Below are 9,109 nucleotides of genomic sequence, written 5' to 3'. Positions count from 1 at the left end.
AGTGAACGAATGATCTAGCTCCTGCTTACACAAGGCAAATATGAGTGCCAGCAAGAGAAGCATCCATTGCTGTAAGAGTTCTTGGCAGTTCACTTACTCCTCCTGACCTCACTCCCAGGTGGGTGTGTGTCTGAACTTGACCTTGACAGAAGCAGAAGCACCCACAGGGGAGGAGGGGACCTAGGCCAGGAAGACAGAGCAGAGAGGAGACCTCTGGGAAGGGAACTGTAGCCATTGATCAGGGACACAGTGTGGGACAAGATATTGGTCAGAGGCAGGCAAGCCATTGTTACCAACAGGAAGGGTGAAGAGGCGACACCAGGTAGATTTACTGCCACCACTGTGCCCTACTGGAAGTGTGGTATCAAGTATGAAATTAATATTTCCATGTGAGACAATTCGATTAATCAAAATATTGCCTCTGTCTTGCCTGGCCTTTGTACAAAGGGTCAAAATCATGCCTCTGATGACATCACAGACTGGCGGGATCATGAATATTTACAGCTCTGATCCCAAAGACACTTTTTCACTTTTTCTACAGGACTTATTCATCAGCACGTTGCCATAGAGGTTATTTAAAAAAAAACACCTAGATATTCTCAGGGTGCAAATTCCATTTGCCCCATGCAACATCTCTGGGTCCAGTAGCTTCTGGCCTCATGTGGGACCACCCGACTTGCCCCTATAGACTCCGGTCATACAGGTGCCCCCGCAATTCCTTGGGGACACAAAACAACTTGCATCCCACAACTTGAATACCCTATTCCTTCTAACAAACAGTGATGACATTCCTCTTGCTTTCCCTGAGTCAGCTCCTTCCCATCATCCGGGCACCAGATTAACTATCACTTCCTCAGAGAGCTTTCCTGAGCACCCCTCCACGTCATCTCTGCTTCCCCTCTTCCCACCAGTTACCACGATGCCTGGTGGTCTTGCTTGCTTGCTTCTTACTGTCCTTCACCTCCAGGAGACTACAGTCTCCGTGAGACAGGGAGCGTGCCCTGTCTTGTTTGTTCCACACCACATGTCAGCTAGGAGCCCACGTGGTCTCTCTGAACCTTAATCCGGGTCTTCCCGTTTGGAGCCTACACTAATTTCTGGGGTGCCAAAGGTTCACAAAGCAGTATGCTAAGAGATTTGTAATTCTCTTACTCTTAACCTGGTTTGAACTCAATTCCATTAGAGTCTTCCAGATGTAACTAACGGCACCATCTGGCTCCAAACTCCAAGGTCTCATTAAATGAGCAATACTAATAAAAGTAATTGCAAAAGAATAGAGGAGATTAAGGAGACAACAATAAAATAATGTTGCCAGCACAGGGCTATTGGTTTTGTCTGTAGCTTGCTGGCGCGAGATAGATCATTGCGGGTGTGGGTTCACATGGCTGTAATAAACAAGGCACAGGGCATGCAGTTGGTGCTCAAAAGTGATGATCTAAAACTGCGTCATGTCTGGTAAACCTGGAATATATATAAGCCATCTGTTGAAATTCAGACCATAATGATGTTTTTTTGTTTTTTGTTTTTTGTTTTTTGGGGTTTTTTTGCCTATCTGCCGAAAAGTGTACAGCATAAATTCCAGCAGTTTTCTGCTATTCCAACAAAAATTATTTAGGTGAACTATTAAATGTGATGTAGCTGTAAGTGAAAAAGGTTGCAAAGTTTTTTTGTTTGTTTGTTTGTTTTACACAGCCCCTGGACATTTGTAAAAAATTTATCACGGGAAGCTTAACAAACAATTGGGAAAAGTTTTAGTAAAGATGGATGGACATCTACATCACAGACTAATAAGATCCATTGCTATTATCTTTATCATTGTTTCTTTCATTTTGGTCATCTCTCTAGTAATATTAAACTTAAGAAAAATCACTAAGTTTAGAGCAAATGTAAACCAAATCTTCATCTGATCCATAAATCACAAATTTTGCCTCCGTCTTGCAATCTCATGTAAGAACATGGTTTCTCAACTCCTGAGCTCCACTGTCAAGACGTACCTTGATTACCTATGACCGTAATATTTCTGTGTCCTGGAAATGTCAATATTATTGTTGCTTTCATATTTTAGGGGATGATGTGATTACTTGCAAGAAATTCTCAAAGTATGTTCCCCAGGTCAACTTCTTCAGCACCACCAGGGAACTTCCTAAAAAAGGAAATTCTCAAGCCCCCCACCCCAGACCTATTACATCAGAAATTCTAGGGAGAAGACCCAGCTGTCTGTGTTTTACACATGCTCTATGTGGTATGGACACATGCTCAAATGTGAGAACTACCATGTAGAGCTACAGGTCTCAGCTGGGGCTGAGTTTGCTCCTCAAGGGCATGTGGCAATGTCTGGAGACACTTTTGGTCGTCAATAACTAGGGCAGAGGACTCTACTGGGCATCTAGTAGCCAGAGATGCTGCTGAGATGAGCTGAGATGAGCAGGACAGAGGTCCCCCCGCCCAATAACAAAGAGTTATCCAGTCCAAAACGTCAGTTTTTGGTTTCTCATGCCAACATTGAGAAACCCTGATGAAAGGAAAGAAACTTTGATCAGCAGCCCTGTGTTTTAATTATGGTTTCCTATAAAATTTTCATGTATTTTAGTTTTGGTATGATATGTCCTATGAGAGATTTTATTTTTCTTTTAAACCTCACTCAACTTGCTTTTGGTTTTTACTAGCATCATCTTTAGAAAGCCTTCAGGTTAAAGTCATATTATTTACCTATATATTATAATTTCCCATTTTACATTTTAATTATTTAATCCATTTGGAATTAATTTTGACAAAAGCTGTGAAGGAATGATTTAGCAGTTTCTTTTTTTGTATAAAACCCCTCATATTTAGGGTGTACAGTCACTTCTATTTCTTAACCAAACCATGACAGATAAGAGGATCTGCTTCACCAAAACAAAGGAATTAGCTAAGTACAAGGAATCAGCTTCAACCTCATGTGACAAGAAATTCAACCCCAGATTAAATGATATTTAAGTTTATTTTTCACATTAAAAAATTAAGTGTGATGATAGGCAGCCCAGTGTTTGTCTGGAGGTTCCACAATTATTAGGGATCTGGACTCCTTTGGGATATCCTATCATTATGGTCCAAAATGGCGACCAGAGCTCCAGCCATCACATTCTATTCCATGCAGCTTGAAGCAGGAAAGAGAAAGATGAGCCTCTTCTTAACACACTTTCCAAAGGTCACACACAACATTGCTGCTTACATCTCATTGACCAAACACAAGTCACCGGGGATTTACGCTCCACAGCAGAGAGGTGATGAGAACCCCCAGGAAGACAATTGTGCAGGAGGCTAAAGGGTCATCCTTGAATAGAGAAAGGATAATATTAGTAGAGTCTCTGGTAAAGAATTCTGAGAAGAGATTCAGACCCTTCATGTAGACTTTGAGTTGTATTTCTGATTCGTACGGAGAAAATTAAGCAAATCTTTTTAAATGACGCATTGCTATTTCCAGGAAAAATAAACATTTGCTCAGGACAGAACTCAGTTAGGAAAACTTTGGTTACAGTGTGGTAACCAACATCAACCTCCAAACCACAGTAGCTTAAAACAATCAAATCTTATCTTTTGCTTATGCTGTATGCTCTCTGCCAGTTGAAAAAGGGATGCTCTTCATCACAGTCACAAAAGACCCGGATGGATGGAACAATCATCCTCTAGAACATGGGTAATTGGCAATGCCCAATGCAAAGAGCGCCCTGGAGAATTTCACATCAGCTATTAAATGCTCTGGAGCTTGTTGGCCAGGTCAGTCACATGACCTCCCCTCTATTCAGAAGTCCACCTGAAGGTAGACTCCCAAATAGTCGACACAGAGCAACAGTGGCAACGACAAAAGGACATGCTGCGTTGCTGTGAAAAATGCAGAAATAGTCATGATCACATGAGCACTGAACAGCGATGGTTAGCGGCACCTCTGGGAAATGTTTATTGCATGGAGGTGGGGGTGGGGAGGGGACATTAAAAGAAGGAATCCTCGTCTTCCACAGTAGGAAGTCCCAGGAATCGAAAAATATACAAATAGCAGTACAAGCCTATTATTTAGAACTATACACGTAAAAAAGTAGAACAAACAGGCAAAATACTTTCAAGGGTTTATCGCCATTCCTTGTCAGGCCCAGACTGTTATTTTTCACTCTAAGCCTCACGGCACTTTTTGGCTTTTTAAAATATGTCAAATATTATTTTGGAAGGGAAAGAAATTAAATTTCAAATTGCAAGAGTGGGAGGAAATGCCTCAAATATTTGATAGCAATCATCTCTTTATCTGTTGAATGCACAACACCACATGTCATCCTCTCACGAAAAAAGCGAGGAACACAATGAGATGCCTTATTGGTGTCTTTGCCCCTCGACTCTGTGTGCTCAGACCTGGAACAAATCCTGTGTCTGTTTCCATTTCCACAAGCAGCAAATAAGCACCATTTAAGAGCAAAGCAAACTACAGAACTCAATAACCCCCAAAGGAAGGATAATTTGCAGACTTTTATACTTCCAGTCACCATGTCTAATCCTGTGCTAACCCCTTGCGAGCACAACAGCGTTTCTAAGAGACAGGAATCCAGAGAATTCTAAAACAACACTCTGTCCTTTTAAAAAATGTAAATCAGCAGACATGTTTGCGGGCTCCATCTCTGAATGCCCTCCAAGGATTTATCAAAAAGCTTCCTTGATGCTTCCAAAATCTTGGGATTGCTTTGTGCCTTTCTGCAATTAATAAGAGATAGTAAATATTTTTTCCTACCTGTAAGATGTGGTTATTTTCAGACCAGTCATTTCCCCCAAGCATATGCTTGTTTGAAGAACATGGGGAGCGGGAGCTAGTTGGGGACCAGCATGGCTCTGTCCTCCTGCAGGCTTCTGGAAGGGCAGCCAGCCCCTGGGGGCTGAGGATTTTTCAGCTCTTTTCATTGACTCGCATGGATGTAAATAATGATAAGAGTCTGGCATCTTCTGGCCAGATGCCTGGCACTGCCCTGTCTTCCTTCGGACGACTGTGATAAAGGTGATGGGGGAGAAGACCAAGGTAAAGGAATAAAGAATCTATAAAGCCTCCTCAAGACAGTATCCTGTTTCTCAAGCCTCACCTCTTGCAGCCTAATCCTATTATGCCAGTTGGAAACGGAGAATTACCTCTAGTTCCCCACAGGATTCTCGTTCTCGTCGCTGCTCCCTCCTCCCAGCCCAGGCAGATGGAGATCCTGGGCCAAGTAGGGAGAAGGTCATGTTCTCAAAGAGGCAAAAACAAAGTCATGAATAATTTTCGAAGTGTTCCCCTGGTTTTGATGCAGTCGCTTGGATGTTTGCCATGTGCCAGGACCCTGCTGAGCACTCACACCCCACAACCACCCCCTGAGGGATACTGATTCCACCCCCTTTGGGCAGACAAGATGACGGGGCCCAGATGGTAGGGTTAATGGTAGAGTTCAGTGTGTTGTCCTGCTGCCTTCCGGCAGGTACACTTTTCATGGCCCTAGGGGTGACAAAGACTCTCCCCAGGGACACCATTGGAGGCTTAGACCCATCTATAGGTAGAGGCACAGCCTGGTTAGTCAAGGCTCAACAGGAATTGTTGGGACTTCCTTCTTCCTTTGACTGAAACCTTCTTCTTGGCCTTCTTCCTGGCCAAGCACTTGCCCCACAAGACTGGGCTGAGACCCCAGCTGCCTGCAGGGTTCACTGTGATTCCTTCTTGCTGCTCCGCCTGCCCACATGGGCCCTGCAGTGGGTGCCCAGGACCTCCTCTGTTATTGTGCTTTTCACACCCCATTAGGATCTTGAATTCTCTCATCTGTCTCATTAGAGTGTGAGTCCTTTGAAGGAAGCAATGGCGTCATTTATTTCAAATAATTTTTTTTAAATTTTATTTATTTATTTGACAGAGAGAGATCACAAGTAGGCAGAGAGGCAGGCCGGGGGGGCGGGCGGAAGCGGTCTCCCTGTTGAGCAGAGAACCCGATGTGGGACTTGATCCCAGGACCCCAAGATCACGACCTGAGCCAAAGGCAGAGGCTTAACCCACTGAGCCACCCAGGCGCCCCTATGTCAAATAATGTAAAAAGTGATTGTAGAATGAATGAGGGCACGAATGAATGAATGCATGCATGAGTTCAGATGAGGAAGCCAGAGTTTCATGACCTGCTCCATCTCACATAACTAGTTACACGGGAACAGATCTAAAAGTTATGTCTCCTAACTTCTGAACCAGGGCTTCTCCCACCATCTTTTCCAGAACGTGCAACGTTCTCCCTCTTTAGAAATCCCCGCTACGATTTTGCAAACACTGTGTAAGAAACTAGCTTAACCACTTGAAAGGGAAAAGAGCAGAGATGAAAGAACTCAGAGGGGAAAAAAAACTACACATCAGAAGAAGAAAAAAAGAGAACATACAACTCTGAGAGGAAAGAAGAGAGTTGGTCACCAAAGCCTCCACTTCCGTCAGCAGTGATCCCGAAATGCGGTTTGTCTCATGGAGGCCCGAAAAGGGCCTGGGCTCATGATGTTCTCGTGCTTCGTTTTCCCACCTCTTGACACCAAAGTCTAAGAAACATGCAGAATGAATAAAATAGTCTAATTTATACCAAGAACTGTGAAAGGTCTGACTGAGATTTCACCCAGCCAGGGATGGGCATGGAAGCTGGAAGAAGACCCAACACTCCCGTGTTAGAGATGACGGGCAGCCTGTCAGTGACAGCAACAGTCAGGGGACCCGCATGGTTCGTGTTGCTACCTGAGCCCCGGGTCTGCCTGGGCGATGAAGAAGAGCCAGACTCTACCCACCTATACAACCAACCATGCTGTAGGATTCCTGCTTCTAGAGAACCCAGATCTTTCCTAGCGGGTAGTAGGGTGCCGACCCTTTCTCCCAGAGGAAGACGTGACCTTCCTATCAGAAAGTTAGTGCACCTGTCCTTGGTCTTGAAGAGAGACCTTGTCTCAATCTCCCAAGGCTGTTCATCATATGAAAACCCTGAAACAAATTGTCCTCAACAAAGGCAGATGTGCAGAGACATAGGAAACCAGTGACGAGTGCCTCCCAGCAAGCACCTGACCTAGGCATTCGCTCACCGACCGAACATTCGCCAGTGGTCATATGCCAGGCACTGCACTGCTCACTGGTTATACATCGGGAAGCAAACCTGACATAGTTCCTGACCTTGGGGAGCTTACACTGTGGTGGGTGGGGAGATAAGTATTCATCCAAGATCCCGTAAGTACACACAAAATGACTATGGTGACAAAGAACATCAGAGGAGGCTTGGGGGCACCTAGCAGCATAGCATGGTGTCCTCTGAACATGTGTCACCAGAGAGTCTGAGCTGGGGATGAGGGTTGAAGGCTGAGCTGGAACCAATGAAGCAAGAAAAAGAGAGTCCCAGGCGGAAGGTGTAGAATGAGCTCACGCCCAGCAGTGGAGAGCAGGTCCCCTCTGAGTAGGGAAATCACATGGCTTCCCCACCATAGGCCCGTTGCCCCAGACTCCCTGTTCATAGCATCCACTGCCCCTCTCTGGGGTGCCCTGTGAGGAACTGAGGGGGCAGAGCTCAGGGAGGGGGAGCATGAGTCAGACGAGGCTAGAAAGGTAAATAGTACCAGAGCATGAAGAGTCTCACGGTCTCTGTTAATAACCAAGGTCATTATCCTCAGAGCATCAAGAAGCTGCTTAAGAGCTTTAAACAAGAGGGTCGCATGACCAGGTTTTCACATTGAGGAGGGCACTTTGGCCCAGCTGTGGAGTCTAGAGGAAGTGCATAGTGCATAGTGAACAGGGAGGGTCGGAGTCAATTGCTAGGGTTGGGATGAGGCTAGTAGCAGTGGAGGAGGAGAGAGTGGTTAGATTTCAGAGACATTTGGGGTACCACTGCCAGGGTATAAAGTGAGAGGAGAGAGGGCACCTAGGAGGACTCCAGGATTTCCACCTGGCATGGCTGGTGGAAACACTGGACAGTGTGAGCGGAGAGGCAGCGAGGCCATTGGATAAGCAGACATGGATCCCAGGTGAGAGACCTGGGCTGGAAGTTACAAATCCAGAACCTGACACCATGTAGACAGTAACTGAAATTGTGAGCATGAATGAGAGACCCCAGAGTGGCATGAGGAGAAAGCCCAAGACGGAGCCCTAAGAAAGTCATCATTAATAGACAAGGAGCATAGAAGGAGTTCCAAAGGCAACTGGTAATGTGCCATCAGAGGTATGAAGAAAACTCACAGACTGTGGTTTCCAGAAAGCCAAGAGAAGAGGAGAAGAAGGAAGATGGAAACCATCACTAGTGTCAAATCTGCTGAGAAACAAGGTAAGAGGACTGAGAAACGCGGCTGGGTGTGAAGGCGCTGGACTCACTGGTGATCTTGGGAAGAGGTGTTCTGTGTAGAAGGAGAGCTGATGCATGAGTGGGAGGGAAAGAAATGGAGGCCATGAATACAGGACATCTGTGACAACCCAGACCATGAAAGAAAGGGACAGAAAGGCCAATGGAAATATGGGGAGCAGAGGCTTAGCATTTTGAGAGTAGGAAAGGTTTGAGCAGATGGAAATACTTCCAATGAGAGACAGTCACTTGAGAAGGAAAGAGGTTAAATTAAAGTGGGGAGCTGTGGTCCACATTTAACCTGAGGTGCACAGAGGGGAAGGGGTGGCATTCGACACACATGAGGGAGGACTGACTTGGAGAAGATGAAGGACGGGGCCTGTGTGGTGGTGGGGAAGAGGAGAAAACCCTGGGTCTGGGTTTAGGGAGGTCTCTAAATCTGGAGGAGGAAGGTTGAGTGAGAACCCATGAGGATGGGGGAGTAGGTGCAAGGCTGTTTGCCAAGAAGGAGGTGGGGGCAGGAGAGCCAGAGCTTGTGAGGATGGTGGAGGTCTGGCATGACCACTGCAGGGAGAGGGGGGCAAGGGAAACAGGGAGGGTCAGACAGAGTGTGTGTGTGCCTGTACACACACACATGAACGTGCAGTCACACGCAGGACATGACCCAGTCTCCACGTGCCATAAATTGTCTCTCGAATCCAGCCAGCCAGACCCCCTTCCTCCTGTCCACTCGCCAGCCCGGTGTCTGTTCCCAAACTATCCCTCACCGGGATCATCCCCACAATACGGGG

This window comes from Enhydra lutris, unplaced genomic scaffold (assembly GCF_002288905.1).
Source record: "Enhydra lutris kenyoni isolate GAN:26980312 unplaced genomic scaffold, ASM228890v2 scaffoldscaffold1, whole genome shotgun sequence".
Taxonomy (NCBI): domain Eukaryota; kingdom Metazoa; phylum Chordata; class Mammalia; order Carnivora; family Mustelidae; genus Enhydra; species Enhydra lutris.
The sequence above is the reverse complement of the archived record's forward strand: the minus strand, read 5'-3'. Positions refer to the sequence as shown.